This window comes from Danio rerio, chromosome 15 (assembly GCF_049306965.1).
Source record: "Danio rerio strain Tuebingen ecotype United States chromosome 15, GRCz12tu, whole genome shotgun sequence".
Classification (NCBI taxonomy): domain Eukaryota; kingdom Metazoa; phylum Chordata; class Actinopteri; order Cypriniformes; family Danionidae; genus Danio; species Danio rerio.
This window is the reverse complement of record NC_133190.1, coordinates 23,820,603-23,837,421: the sequence shown is the minus strand read 5'-3', so window position 1 is coordinate 23,837,421 and position 16,819 is coordinate 23,820,603. Positions and strand designations below refer to the sequence as shown.

General features: G+C 36.4%; 1 protein-coding gene and 1 long non-coding RNA gene across 4 annotated transcripts in view; one reads left to right on the top strand and one right to left on the bottom strand.

The window, feature by feature from the left end:
- The window catches only part of LOC101886227 (ovostatin), a 370,069-nt gene that overhangs the window by 199,480 nt on the left and 153,770 nt on the right, over positions 1–16,819 (bottom strand). The window lies entirely within an intron of this gene.
- On the top strand, positions 3,732–15,335 carry LOC101886502 (uncharacterized). Of its 3 annotated transcripts, XR_002455667.3 has the most exons (5): positions 3,732–4,254; positions 4,353–4,522; positions 6,413–6,480; positions 7,865–7,990; positions 14,169–14,889. It is a non-coding gene; the product is annotated as an uncharacterized lncRNA (long non-coding RNA). The 3 variants fall into 3 exon arrangements; XR_012390824.1 differs by lacking the exon at positions 7,865–7,990 and having other exon boundaries at positions 14,169–15,335; XR_012390825.1 differs by lacking the exons at positions 6,413–6,480; positions 7,865–7,990.

Below are 16,819 nucleotides of genomic sequence, written 5' to 3'. Positions count from 1 at the left end.
ATTCTATAACTGTGTAAATCAGATTATATTCCTCAATTTAAGACATGGTTAACTTATCTCACTCAAATATTGCACATGGAAAGAGTCTGTTATGGAGTTATTGATAATCTTGATAAATTTTACAATATTTGGCAACTACTTCTTGATCACCTGGATCGATATAAAGCAGATTCAGAGCAGCAGTGTAGTGTTTAATATTCTCACAACCCCTACTGACTGCCTCTTTGCACTTTAATTGAAACCGTCTATTTTATTTTGTTTTAAATATTATTACCATTATTGTTTATGTGTTATCATGCTTAAGTCTAGTATTTTTTATTGTTGTTGTGTTGTTTGGTAACTATTAAAAAATTTTAAACTAAAAAAACACTTATTAAAAGTCTGTCTTGTGTTTTAGTTGTGAGGTTGCAAATTAATTACAACTGTGATGTTGATCAACCATATATTTTTTATGCAGCCCTGAAGTGACATTAATGGGCATTAATGGGAGCATTAAAAACGTTTTTCGGAAGAGTAACTCAAAAATTACTTTTACAGTAATACATAACTTTTTGGTGTAAGTAATTGATAAAGTAATTGAGTTGCTTTTTGATTAAATTAACTGTAAATAGTTACTATTTTTCAGTAACTAGCACAACACTGCTCCCCTCGTAGCTACAACTGTTGGCTTAATTCATGTCCTGTAGCACTTTAACAAAAGTTGAAAACCCCTACAGGAAAACCAAGTGGAAAAAAGACTTCAGTAACTAACACTGCTGTAAAAGTGGGCGTGTGCTAATGCATCCCTAATGCATCGAATCACTCAACATGCGCTGCGAGTGGACAGAGGCGGGCAGACGAGCACAACCTCAGATTTTGGTCATAACTGCATGTCTGGACGGCTCAGACCGAAGCCTGACACATCTCATCAGAGCTCAGACACACTAGAGGCTGCTCTAAAAGCATCTGGAGCAAGAGAGAGGAGGTCAAACATTCATTTTACACTGCCTTTACACACACTGACAGATGCTGTCTGCTTTGATCTATCTTTAGCCAATCAGCTCCTGTCTGCGGGCCTCTGTCCGGAAAGCCGCTTAGAACTTGCTGCCTGCCCTATGCCCAATGGCACGGCGTGGTCGAGGGAGCGGGGGGGAAGGGTGATTGGAATTCATTCAAACCAACAGTACCCGTAGGCGACATCGCCATGCTTGAAGGCAAATGTGGTGGGCATAAATGGCTGAATGCATGAAGATGCATGCATAGAGGCAGCGCTGCAGCTAGTGTGCACAATAGCTGCAGCGGCAACAGAGAGAGCAGGAGGAAATCTGGCAGCATGTGTGTGTATGTGTGTGTGCGCGCGCAGCCTCTCGGAGCACAGCGCGGCCAGGCTGAACCGAATGAACTGCAGAAGAGCGTTTGCTGTGAGGTCAGAGAGTCCAACATTCCTCTAGAGCTGTGTGTTTACACTGCTCTGAGAGAGGGGGATGGCAAGGGGGAGTCAGAGGGGCTTACAGGAAGGGAAACAAATCAAGTCCCGGCCACTCTCTATGAGCTTCTACCTGCCGCCTGCCCCGTTATATCCATGCTGGACCCCATCACTTATTAAATCACTATAGGCGCTCATCTGCTTGGCCAGCCGGGACGGCACGTACAGTATATCACAGCCTAGTTTTCTGTAATCTTATCCTGCACTTTAAACATGGGAGTCGAGTGTAATTCACGCTCGATAAATTTACTGACAACAAAGGAGTGCACGTTAAACATGGAGATCTCATAGTAGGACGTTTGCTGTTTTTTTTATCTAAAAAAAGAGAAGTATATATTTTTCAGAAGTGTTTTTGTTCTGTTGGTACTGTTTACCCATTTTATGTGCAGTCAAAATTAAGGAAATTATTTCCAAAACAATTTATATGAATCATTACGAATCAAAAGTGTTTTTCTCAGCGGCTTCCGAACTATCCAGATCATTTCCAGGCTCAAAGGCTTACTGTTGGGAACGGATTAGATTTTTATCTTTATTACATTAGCATTATTCTGCCAGGTTAATGAGATAAAAGGAAACTGTTCTGTCTTTTGTGCTGGTTAAAAGGCAGCCAGCCAACTAACAAAAATGAATCCTGCCCAAAGCGATACTAGCTTTTTAACAAGATATCCATTATAAGACATGATTAATCCTCCGGATCACATTTGCCAAATTTTGGATTAAAAAGATGCTCCACACAGATACTGGCTGACTAATCATAATCATTAAGTTAACTGTTTATATAATTAAATACATTCATTTTTATCAATACAATTACATAAAGTTGATTTTTTTATAAAAAAACAGTGGCAACAAAATATTTTACTTTCATCATCTGTATTTCAGAAACGTAATGGATCTCTCTATTAAAAAAAAAAAAAACAGACTAACTAAGATGAAAAGCTACAATCAATACTGAAGTGATGTTTGAATTCAGATAGAAACATGCAATGAAGACTAAACAACCTGCTTCATAATATCTGAACCATCATATCATATATACAACAAAAGAAATCAATCTGGAACTGAATTCACTAGCATGCCTCAGAGCCAGAGACTGGTGGATTTCCAAGATGAAAAGACGTTCAGTTTCCTCCCTCTCCTGGCCAAAGATAAAAACTGCACAATGACCACGTGAAATCCAAGTAGACACTCTGAATAATGCGCATATCTCTAGATTTGAACTCATTTTGTGAGAAGATGGGATAATTTTAGTTAGAAAAAACTGAAGTGTGACATATGAATGGCTGAACTTCTTAGTGCCAAATACTGCATTGCAACTACAAGCTCTTGGATTGCACAAGTCTACGAGTAAAGAAAAACATCTATAAAAATGCTCCAGGTAACTCTGAAGAAATCCATACAGTCACATTTTAATGGACAGAATTTAGCAACTCCAGTCTATTTAACCTCCTTTATCCACTCTTTTATAACATGTAAAGAGTTCCATCTACTGCCATAACATCTACCTATAGATAAAGAGATCTCACAGCCACATTTTTTGTCCACCTTCAACCTGGTGCAAATGAGAAAATAAAGTCCTTTATCTGTAAAATGACAATATCAAGTGAAAATGTTAGAGCTTGATTTTATCCTTTGGGAATTGATCAGAGTTCTGGTCTTAGTATTGTAGGTGGTCTGAGAGATGGGCTTGAAAAATAAGAGGACTTAAGGATGTCAGCCAAAATGGAACTGATATCCTGTTGATTTTACAGGGGCAGATCAACCAAAAATTAGAATTCTGCCATTTGCATTCTCTCATTTTGTAAAAAAAAACTACATATACTTTGAAAAATATCGGTAATATTCATCACTTTCGACAACATCGACTTTCACTGTACAAAAACAGCCAAAAAAGGGTTAAAAATACCTTGTTTCTGTTTCAAAGAAAGCAGTAAATCATACAGGTGTGCATCAACATGAATAATAGGACTGAATATCTATAATAAATAATCTATAATGGCATTATGTTTAAAAATATAACTACAATACAATCACACCACAAAGTGTGTATTCACCTCTTCCCTGATAAATTGGTCTGAAAAGTTCTGCTGTCTTGATCTTGGTTGAGTGTTTAAAACTTTCTACCTTGTACATATACTTACTTTAATTATGTGTAGACACATTTAGTTCATATTTCTCAAACATTTTTTTTTAAAACAATGTCTGTAATAAGCATAAAGATCTCACACGACCCCCAGATTAATATGCAGCCAGTGTAGTAGCTGACAGTCTGGCTTGGCGTCTGAAGAGAGGCAAGATCCAAATTCGTCTACTGACTGGTTGGACAGTAATAGGATGAAAGAGCGGAAGAACTGAGCAGAAGAAGAAAAAGGTTTTCACAGTGTGGCACGACTTCGTTAGCTGTGCTCAGAGCTGGACGGCACCCGGACTTGCAGGACGAGGCGCAGCAGAGCAGCAAACAGCTGCCGTACCTCCGTGCCGCAACCGCTCAACCCCTCTCCATCTGCAGTATTGGGGCTCAGAGAGACAGAGAGGCCCAGTTTTGGGGGGCAGTGGGCTGGACATGAACACAATAGCTAGCCGTGGCTTTGACAATGGCTTCATCCAGCTCCCGCCCATTCAGTGCAGAGACCTTTGCTCTCTCTCCATGACACCCGCATTCAGCCGGCCAGACAGACAGACAAGGAGGACAAGGACAAAGGCAAGTGCAAAAAAAAAAGAGAAGGGTGGGGGGTACAAAAGCGTGAACTAGCAAGGGATGATGAAGAAAAAGAGGATAAATGGAATGGGTAAGATCGACGGACTGCGCTCACCTTTTGTCCCGTCTCTCACTCTCTTTTTACGCGTCTCATTCATCGCCAGATTATTTTTCTCCCCTCTTTCATAGTAATCCATCAGGAAATTTGAAGGACCGAGCAGGCGCTGAGAACACTTTTATCTGCCTGCCTCGCACTCGCTTCTCAGTTTCGGACAGTGTGCGTGTCCCTCGCGGAGCACTCGGTCCAGTCCAGCCTCGCATTGCCATTCAAGAGACGAGCGCGGCATGGAAAGTCAGCTGTGAGTGTTTTGGTGTTGTATCTGCACTCCTTTAGATATCCCTCCTGCTCATGTACACAGTCGTACCACACATTTATACATCCCCCCCACCTCCCATAATACCACTGGCATTAAAAAAAAAAGTATAAAGAACAGAAGTGGTGTATGTGCAGGGTGTGTAGGTGTCCTTGCAAGTGAACTACAAGTGCGTGAGTCTTTACAGACACAATTCAGGTATGTTTAACTGCCTGTGTTTGTGTGAACCTGACTTTTCTCGATGTCTCATTAGTAAAGGCATTTTTAGAAGCTCATTAACAGTTCTAACACTAATCTATCCAAGCAATTCAGAAGACAAAAAGGTGGAATGAAAGTGTGACAGAAGAGACGCACTTCTCTTAGAGCAGTCCCGCAGGTCATTATTAGTCTGCCTGTGCCAGTGACTCACTCGGTCGGTCTGATAACGGTTTGTGTGCCGCCAGATGCTGGCGGACTGAGAGAGTGTGCCGCACAAAAATGGCTGAAGGTGAACCTAAATAAACGAACCGAATGACAACAAGGGTGCAGAATGCTTTATCAGGTTAAGACACAAGAAATTACTTATTGGTAGTGGTTTTAGTAACAAATTACAAAAACTCAAATGACTCTAACTGAGTAGCTTTTCTTTAGAAAGTGTCATTTACTAAGTTTTTAAAATGTGTACGCTTACTCTTCCTTGAGTACATTTTTAGTGCAGTATCTTTACTTTTACTCTACTGTTTTGTCATCACTATTTTTTCTTGAGTACATTTTTAGTGTAGTATCTTTATTTTTACTCCACTGTTTTGACGTATTTTTCCTGTCTATGAGAATTAGAAAAATCTGTCCTGTTATTTCTGTCCAATCAAATCACACATAGAAACTAAATCGCAACATACTGAACAACCTCAAGACATGGGTGATTTTTAAATGCAGCAAACTTTTTGGAAGCATTAAAGTGTCCAAGTGTCAAAAATCTTCCCAAGCGATGACCCAGAGACTGTTTAGACTGCATGTGATGATAAGAAGATGACAAGTTTTTACTGTATGACCGAAAAGACTTCATATATCAACTAAATGTACTACAGGATGTTACGTTTACACACACAAAAATTACTTGTAAACGCATAAGCTTTTTACAGCATATACTCAATACTTGTGAGTGGCAAATTTTTACTCATACTTTGAGTAGTACTTACAACAGACACTTTTAGATACTTGCACCACATTTTTGGGCACGTAATGGTACTATTACTTGAGTATAATTTTTAGTACTCTTTCCAGCACTGAACAGACCAAATCTGCAGATATTTTTTAGTATTTCTACACAGAATTTAGTAAAAAATCTGCAGATTTATGCAGAATGATTTTTGGAGTATTGTAGCTAAAATGAAATAAGATCTTTAATGAAAATAAAACCTTTTTAACTTTTTAATTAATGTTTACAACACAAATTAGATCAACTTATTTGGTAAACAAAGCAAGTCTCATATAATATCTTGTTTAGTAATCTACTAAAAGACAGAAAATATTACTTCAAACTGTATTGTAAACATGTGGAGCTGCGCATCGATGGATTTGCTCTTCAGTGTGTGGACTTTTTAGCAATAAAATTTAAACCACACTGAACTGATCTAAACTAAAACTCTGAAAGCTGGACTGACAATTTCAATTTACTAGAACTTCTATGTTAAGCTGCTTTGACACACTCTATATTGTAAAAGTGCCATATACGTAAACATGAATTGAAATACTTTACAAACTGTATTATAAATAAATCATAAGAACATTTTCATATTAGTCAATAATGTTACTGAAATTAATTTAAAAACTGAATACATTTGCACACATTTAAACAAGTAAAACAATAGGCTAAAATTCTGTGTTTTTCTGCAGCGTGGGCCCACTTATTGGGTATGGACAATGTCAAATGAGAATGACTGCAATCAGAAAGAATGAATAAGGTATGTGCAAAGAGAGTAAGTGTGTGTGAGGATATGTCACACATGAAGCATAGTTAAAAATTTTAATGATTTAACACAAAGAGCAGACAAAGTATCTTTTAAAGAAAATACTTCAAGGCCAGCTGAAGTCTGATTAACCTGAACCCACATTCTTGAGGCAGTTAAATTAAAATTGCATTATATCAACGGTAGGTTTTTAATCTGTCTTCCCAAAAAAAACACAAAAAAATTTTGCGATTTGTAAGACTAAGCATTTACATGACACCAAAAAAAAAAAAAAGAGAGACAAATTACTACTATAGTCTGAGTCACTACTTGTGACTACATACAGTCAGAAGTCAGAATTATTAATATTAAAATATCTTTTAAAATATTATTTACTGTCATCATGACAAAGATAAAATAAATCAGTTATTAGAAATGAATTATTAAAACTATTATGTTTAGAAATGTGTTGGAAAAAAACTCTGTTAAACAGAAATTGGAAAATAAGTAAGCAGGGGGTCATAATAATAATAATATAATAATAATATCTAATAATTCTGACTTTAAATGTAAACAAACTTTCACAAATCCGATTTTTCCTGTAATACCAGGAGCTAAGCGAGGGTTGGCCTTTTAAGTACTCATATGAACTGATCATTTTAAGATCACCTTTTTTAGCCTTAATTGAAGATCTAAAAACAATTTGTAAATACAACTTGTTTGTTGTTTGAATAATTACAGAATAGTTGAATAACTAGTAATAAGTAATAAGATTTGAATAATCACAGAATTTAACCACCCACAACAAGTATTACACTGCAGCACATCACTGTATGTGTATATATTTCATGAGACTTGTTCTGGGAGATGTGCTATTTCTTTTATAAAACCAGCAATCCCTTACAGACTTATAGTGAATAACTCAAGCCATACTGTATTAGGAGAGCAGACTATGATAGAAAGTGTCTGTTTTGAATCGAGCCTGAACCACACAGAACAACTCAAAAACTGCAATGTGCATGCTTTTCATTGTATTGTACAACCTTAGTAACCCCAAAGCAATATCCTGGCAACCACGTACAACATTGCAGCATTTTGGCAAGCAAAACCACTTATTTTCCCACAGAAAAGATCAAAATAAATCTTTCAAATAATCGTTGTGTCCTACAATGTTGTGGTCATAACTTTTTAATGTTATGTTTACCAAAATCTAAATGAGGAGGGAAAGAAAAAAGGATTGAGTGAATGGAGAAGGAGGACATTTAATAGACGATAGGGGAGGGGAAGAAGAAACAGCATGCAATGAGGTGTCTGAAGCACATACCCACAGGAATGGTGCTGCTCGATACTTCTAAAGCTTTCAGTTGTACTAAATGCATTATTCATCTCCCCTCTGCAGTTTGAGATTGAGACGTACCCCTGTTTCGCGGCAGCTACAGAGACAAGCATTATACCGAGGAGCCATTCGGAAAGCACTGAACCTACACAGATGCCTTGCTCTTGCACAGCAAATCATTTATTTAAAGTCAGTCAAATTATTGGCCATCCATCAACTGATCATCGCATCTCATTTAATCCATGAAAAAAAATAAAAAATATAAAATGCAATGCAATAAAAGATCAATATGAAGTTTGATATATATTTGATAGATACACCAAGTCTAAATTGAACAAAATAGGGAATAGGGATATTTAATAATCACTTACTGTAATATTTAAAAATGCTAATAATTCAGTATTGCTGTGATTAATTATCTCAAAAAGAAGATCATTCCATCAGCAATGTTTAGCTCATGGGTAGGGCCAGACAGAATCTGCAGACATTTTTTCCTATACAGTATATGCGGAGAATTTTGTAAAAAAAAATAAAAATCTGCAGATTTATGCGGAATGATTTTAGGGGTTATAACTAAAAACCTAATATATGAAATAAAAAATAATACATTTTCAACTTTTATTTAATGTTTAACATTTGGTAAACAAAGCAAGTCTCTCATATAATATATCTACTAAAAGACAGAAAATATTACTTTACAAACTGTATTAAACAAAACTTATGAACATTTTATTATTACTATTTTTATATCACAGCAACCTTAGTGAAATTAATAAAATAACTGAATAAATATCAATTTACACATATTTACAAAAGTAAATGCATTGACTCAATGAGGGTCTAAAAATTTGCAGAAATCTGTGGATTTCTGCGTGCACAAATTTTGTTTGGGTGCTAGTCATGGGTTAATTCCGAGGGTAAGAAGAAACAGTAAAAATAAGTTAAATTTATGTTAAATATATATTTTTCATTTTAATGCAAGTTGCTTTGGATAGAAGTGTTCAGTCATTGTCAAATGTTCCACTGCTGTGATGCCAAAATTTGTTGTAGCATTTTAAAACACTGATTTTAGTTTTCAGCATGTAATTTAACAATTTTTATTTATTTATTTTTTCTTAAATCTGTTATTTAAAAGGCATAGCTCAATCAAAAAAACAGCAGCAATTGACTTACATATAGGCATGGGCCGGTATAAGTTTCTGACGGTATGATAACCTTGTACAAAAATACCACGTTTTCATCAAGTGGCAATATACCGTTCTCCCCCGTGAAGCTAATATGGAAGTAACTGAAACTGCAATTCTACGACTCCCTTTTGGGGTATGGCTCCAGGAACAGGTGTTCACTGACTGCAATGCTAAATTTTCCAATTTTACAGCTGATAAAAAATTTTTACAGCCTGGTACAAAAAACGATTGTGGTGTATACGGCAACTGAGGGGGTAAAAATTAGTTTTAGTTTATTTGTTTGTTTATATATAAATATATATATATATATATATATATATATATATATATATATATATATATATATATATATATATATATATCATTCTCTCATTCTTGTGCTGCAGGTGTTTAACTGTTTTTTTCGCTAGTGAAGCGTTTAGTTTTTTCACTTACAAAGTCCGCCATGTAAATAGCAAACGCGCCATGGCACGACACAACTGGCTTTTAAAAGGAATGGAAGATGAGACTCTGATTGGTTCATTCTCAAAACACACCCATAACTTATTAAGAGACTAAGCTCAACCTTGCACCATGCACTGCGGCGCAGAACGTATTTTCCTCCCTTAAATAGCAAAGGTGGATAAGGATATGGCCTGCGCTACAGACTTTGCACCTAGATTGTTAAAATAGAGCTCTATGGTTTTCACGTTTGTGTTTGTTTTAAAAACATTTATAATGTTTTGAAATAGTAAAACTGTTAGGCTAAATAGTTCAAATAAATTATTGAGTTATGCTCTTTTTATTAGTTTAAAAAAAACTGATATCTTTACGACACATACATCTACCTTGGAACGATATAAAAGAACATTTTAGCTGTATTAAAACATTGACTTTTGCAAACCACTTTCAAGGTTTACCACGGTCATCCCATCATCATCGGTCATTATCATCATTATCATCCCACGGTCATTATCATCCCATGCTTACTTACACAGTATTTATGTTTCTACTATTTAAGTCAATGAATGCTAGTTTACAGCATTCTTCAGAATATATTGTATTGTGTTCAACAGAAGGAAGAAATATATTATAAAACATTAAATCACAAGTCATAATAGCATTTGAGTTTGTGTGACATTAACACACTCTTAGCACTTCTGCACTACATTACTTCTCCATTTAATTATGATATCATAAAATTGTTTCTTTCACTACATTATATGCAATATGGTAAAAGTTCATAAACAAATAAATAAACAATTCTTGTCATTTCTGTCAGAAACACTGGAGAAATAACAGAATAAACACAAACCAACGTGATCACAACAATAACCGTCCAACGAAACTAAAACAACATAATGAGTAACTAAACCAGACACAGGTGAGCATAATCAATGAGCAAATGCATAACCGTAAAGCAAAACTCAAAACAGGAACTAACATTGTCATAACAAACTAAACTAAACAAACAAAATGTCCGAGAACAGAAACCAGACGCAATCACTTGTCATAAATAAATCTCTAATGTACACAGTGTGGACTTTTGTCCAGCTGCAGTGATTATCATAAAAGCAACAAGGATTTTGCACACAGACAAGGTTGGATTCTAATTATCGAGATCTCTGCAACTGGAATGGTGTCACTGGGCAGCGTGTTAAATGTTGATCTCAGCAGGGCTGAAGTGGGCTGCACAGCTTTAAGTGTCAGCAGTGGGTGAATGACGGATATTTGTACCCGAGCCGTAGAAAGACGCCAAGCATATCACAGCCCCGTGCTTCCGCTCCATGAAGCCATCAGTCAAACGCCGGTGTCTGGGCTGAACATAAACGAGCAAACTCAGACAAACACAGTTACACACGTCACTGCAGTGAGATCGATGGAAGAGAAAGAGCAGACTGGCCTTTTCAGAACATTTTCTGCACCTCTCCCTGGAGGGGATTTGTATTGCTCAGAGGTTACCATATTGGTTGGAGTTGCCATAAGTGAAGTGAGCGCAGTGATATCTTCTGCAAATTAAAAAGTTTGAAATCAAACTAAAGTCAGATTATTGCTGTAAATAATGAGCCTGACATCTAAGGGCTGCTTTGCCATATATAATGCATTATTACTTGGTTTCTCTTTCATCACCCCAGGGTTCTACCATGGTACTAGAGCACGTACACACATACACCCTCTTCAAAAACTACTCTTAAAAAGCTAAAAACGTCAATGTATGGCTTGGAATAACGTATCTACATTGCACTCGATGGTAGCTTGCTAGTTATTTGGTATGATCCTAATTCATGTCATTGTAACCACCTCTTTAACCTTATGTGCTGTTGGGGATGTTTTCGTCCACTCTGGTGTGATTTGGAGTCTTAATTTGGCCATAACATGTTCTGTATTTCAGCTAGGGGAATGATTTTATATTCTATATTTATATTCTATATTTTGAGACATACTTTGGGAAAATGCTTTGAAAATAAGTAAGAAATAAATCTGTTAATTAACCTCTGTGCTGATTAAAACTAATAAATTGTTCAGAAAAGAATATGATTTTAACTCTTTAATTGCCAAATTCATAAATGATGTCACTGATTTAGTAAAAAAAAAAGTATACACAAAATGACTTATTTTTAATATAAAAAGTAGTTGTGGATTTTTTCACCTTTAATCACAGTAATATATAGATTAATAACTTTAATTAATAAAATTATTAATTAGTAGGAAAGATTAGTAACAACGTTGCCTTTGATGCATTGTTAGTTTTTGCACAGCATAAGATTTGCATCTTTTCTCCCTAATTTACAGTTGGGGTCATTTTTGGCCCACTGACTACCATTATAATCACATTTTGTTTGATTGCAAAACTATGAAATTATTTAATCATGGATTTTTGATTGTTTATGGTTTTCCCTGTTGAAAAGAGGTAAAATTTGTAAATTTTACAGTTGATCATCAGTTGGCACCATTAACCTTTTAGATAGGCCTGTGCAAAAAAGCGTACTTTTTGGATTTTATATGGAGTATAACAGCAAATAAAAGTGTATGTGTGTCTGTGATAAGACTGTGTGTTGTTCAATAATTTTAAGGCATCTTTGGGGAAAGGATTTGATCCACTGGAAATGTTGACTACTGTATTCTGCCAAATGTAGTTTCTACAACACAAGTTGGCGATGTATTTAGCAAATTGTCATTGCAACTGTGTATTTTTTTAGGAACACCAAATCAATGGGCTACGTTGGAACCTGAGACTACAACTGGCTTTTAAAAAACATACCATAGTCACAAATTTCTTGATATCTGACTGGTTTGACCTTGGGCATTAAATGTTGAAAGATGGAAGAATTTGGTTGCATGGATCATTTCCAATGTCCTCTGTAATTTACAAATGCTCCTATATGCTCTCGGTAAATCCTAGCTTCTAAAATCAGACCAACCATCTCTGAAAGGTGAATACGTTTACACCTTCATCAGCATAAGGAATTTTTGAAATAATCAAAAATACAGTGAATTTACCCCCCTGACAATTTTAGCATGCTCGAGATATTTTAAATATAATTTTTCTTCAACTCTAAAGTCAATATCTGGGTAGTGTATTGCTCAGGGATGGAAACACAACCCTTGAGGGTGATTTATGCCGTAGGGCAAATGAGTGGAGGACCTGAGCCACTTATATTACAGCACAGAGGAGACACGTTTCAGAACAAAACTTCTATTCAGTTATGTTTCTGTGAAAGTCAGTAGGGCGGGAGATGAGATGTGCTCATTGAAATGTCTGGACTTATTACTTCATCACGCTCCTGAAACAGACACCACATCAAACCGGGGGCCTACTCAGTGTAATGAAATAACATGATAATTAATTTTAACATTAAAACATGCTTCACTGATCACATCATTTGAGAATATTTGTTCGGTTTAACGTACTGACAGTTGGTTTCTTTGAATTCTTGAAAAAAATCATTTAGTTCTACATTTTTCGACTCAATTTCCCTTTCAAAGCGAAAATCAAGATGAATCGAGACAAAGCAATCTTTCTTCAGTGCGGGGTGCCCATGATCCTTTGCAGAGGGATCTATACTTTGTTAAATCCGAGCCGACTGTAGGATCTCAGCGCCAGTCAGGACTCATCCCACACCTGGTTTCCTGCACTAATCTCTGTGTGACAGAGCTGCCCCACATAAGCTGCCTGCTCTGCTTACACAGCTCTTTACTATAGTTCAAGAGTAAAGAATGAAATATGAAAGGTTTAAAGAAAGGATGAAAGAAAACAAGCAGAAAAAAAACGTCAGCACAAATGCAAAAAGTGATATTGGTTACCTTCAATAAACAATTGTGAGCTTTTAGACACAATATGGTTAATATTATCCTTTAGAAAATGGAAATAATAGATTTTTTAGATTCAAACAATGATTTAAGGCAGCACGATGGCGCAGTGGGTAGCACTCTCGCCTCACAGTAAGAAGGTCACTGGTTCAAGCCTCGGCTGGGTCAGTTGTCAGTTCTGTGTGTTTGCATGTTCTTCCCGTGTTTGCCGGTGCGCCAGTTTCTCCTACAAGTCCAAAGACATGTAGTATAGGCGAATTGGGTAGGCTAAATTGTCCATAGTATATGTGTGTGAACGGAAGTGTATGGGTGTTAAGCGGTGAAGGGCATCCGCTGTGTAAAACATATGCTAGATAAGTTGGTGGTTCAATTCGCTGTGGCGTTCCCAGATTAATAAAGGGGCTAAGCCAAAAAGAAAATGAATGAACACAAATAATTCAATTATCATTCATAAATCGCAAATGTTCTATATAGTATGAAGGTAATCCAGACAACATCATTTTGTCATATTATAATAATTACCTAAATTTGTCACTGCTGGAACTAAGAAACTTGCCACTAGGCCAAACCTTTGAGAACTTTTCCTCTTTTTCCATTTTCCTGCTTGGATTAACATGTTCACAAGTAACTTTAAAATGACGTATGTCTGCTGACAGTGACATCAAGTGAGGCATTTAATAATAGGGATATGTACTAATACAAGTTTAGTAAAAGCATAAATCCAGCAAAAAAAAAAAAAAAACTCTGAGTGTGTATACAAAAACCTACACCTAAAATACTTAATCTATTAAGCACAGTCGAATTTCCATTGTTTAAAACAGATAAGATTAACAATATTGTGTGTAGAAGCTCACAATTTGTTTTTTTTTTTTTCATCTTTTTTTATTTAGTGATTCCTCTGCCTGCCACAAGAAGGAAGCCTGCATACCACTGCTGTAAAAGATTAATAACTCTGCACTACTGAATATCAAGAATGGTTATCACTTTTTTTGATGGTCCCTTTAATGCATTCTGTTGAATTTAAGTTATATTGCATCTACATGCCAACTACTTCTTGTTAGAATATGAGTAGACTGTTAGGTTGGGCTTAGGGTTAGTGTGAGTTGACATGTACTTGCAAATTTCTTATAGTCAGTAAAATGTCTGTTAAAGGAGCAGTATCAACAAATAGTAAGCAGTCTACAAATACACAAATGAGAATAAATTGGCATGTAGTTGAACTGTATGTGGTTGCATGTAGTAGTTGAAACTTTGTCAACAAAATGTACAATAGGGACCATCAAAATAAAGTCTTGCCTCAAGAACTATTCTAAATAAATGGCTTTTAAGTAAAGTTTGTTGTAAGGGCTTAAAAGGAGTGGAGAGTATTCCGCAATTTTGAGCCCACCACTGCAAAAGAGTGATAACCTCATTGCTTACACCTGGATCAAGAGATCTCCAGCAACAATTGGCAATGTTTAGAAGATGGACCGCAGGACGTCCTTAAAAGTGTGGCTACATTCTGTAAAAATCGATGACAAAGATAAGTGTAACTCTTGCAATAAAATAATATGTTGAAAGCAAGGTGCATGTACAGTTGATATACAGCATTTAATAAAAATAACGTACAGTACGTGTTTGACTAAGGTCCTGTTTACACTAATACTTTTTGTTTTAAAACGCATACATTTTGCTGGCGTTACGCTATCCGTCTACACTACGGTGGAGTTTTCGAGCGCTGAAAACAGAGCATTTTAAAAATGCTGGAGAGGCCGTTTTCATTCTAAAATGCCTCTGTTCCGTCTCAGTGCGGATGGGGGAAAATGGAGACATCTGAAAACGGAGGTGGAACTGCAGACATTCGACGATCTGATTGGGGCTTTTTCCTCAATTTTAAGTAGCCTACACACAGTTCAATCCTGCTTCCTCTCTTTGTAAGTTTAGACTTTGCAAGCTTTATATGGAAAACAAACTACCGAGGACATGTCTTCAAAGGGAACATTGAACTTTATAACCTTATTCATATCATCCTGGCTTAGTTGTGTCATTTTCTTAACAATAAAATGAAAATATGATTTAAGAAACTGCCTATTTTCATTTTGATATTAGCATTTCAACAGACAGCAAAAACGTTGAGGCGTCGTATAGCGGCATATTAATAGACCGTCATCTTCACTGTATGCATATTTATAAGAAAACGAAGCCTAACATAACTGCCTCCTTTCATTTTCATTGAGAATTGAAACACCCTCTGTTTTGCTGAATATCAGTGTTAATAAACAATAATGACCATCATAAAAGTATAACGTACAATACGTTTAAACATTATAGGAAATAAAGGCAAGCAATCAGTCAATATACAGAATGTACGTGGTGACATTAATTATTAACTTATCTATGCGCTCAGCCAAAACACCTGAGAACAAGTAATTGATTCAAAAGACCAAAGTCAGGGAATATGTCGTTAGATTTAGACAACAAGATGAACTAAATATCACGTTTAACAAATATAGTGAGATTGGATCCAGCGGTGGATCCTTGATGAACAGTCCGACGAGCACAGCTCTCACATGGGCAGATATGCTAAAGCACATGCCAGAATGTGTGGTCACGTGATGTGTGTTTTCAGTGGTGTGGTGTGGTGTAGACGGAGAGCTGTTCAGAAACGCTGGGTAAAATGCTAGTGTGGACGCGGATCATTTTCATTCTAAAACGGCATTTTAAACTAAAATGTATTAGTGTAAACAGGGCCTCATTGTGCATCTCGATAAGCGAGAGCCTTTGTTGCAACACAGGCTCATATTACTTTATTATCATTATCGCTAATTATGTAGCCAGAAGTATGTATGGCTGCATTATGTCTTCAAAACAAATGCTATGAGGCGGTATGCTGCAGTTCCTTTTCGGTCTTATCAGCTGACTGCTGTTACCATATGGACAACTTTCTCGCTGTTATTAGTTTGCCCAGTAGCTCGCCAGGTACGTCAGCGGACTTGAGAATGGGGTTAAGGGAAGGAGGAGGGTGGGTCAGTCGATCCGTCAGTCATTCAGTCAATCGACAGGGCCCTGTGGAGGATTTACGCAAGAACAGCAGGTGTGAATGACACTCGCGAGAAAAATTTGAGATCTCAAAAAGTGTACACATTGGCCTCTGGTGGTATAGCGAAAACAAAAATGTCAAAAAACATAGCTCCTGGGACGTATGTGGCGCTCTCCAGAAATGTATATAGCGGTACGTTTTCAAAATGAGCCTGGGTTGCCTTGATTAGCTTTTCTGTTGTCAAGTTATTATCGTTCCAGCAGGTGTTACATGAGCTGGATGTTTTGTTAATATCAATTTGAACCAGCCTACTAGCTATTGTTTATTCCCAGGGAGATATCAAGGGTGCTCAACCCCAAGTACACACCCCCATCCAGGTCCAGCAGCTAAGTGCTGTTTTTTTTCCATTACTGGTGAGAAAAATAATATAATTATACTATAATATAATTGCACAGAAAACAAACAAGTTTGATATACCAAAGTTTAAGTGTGTTTTATTGTTTGTTTGTTTGCTTTGTTTTT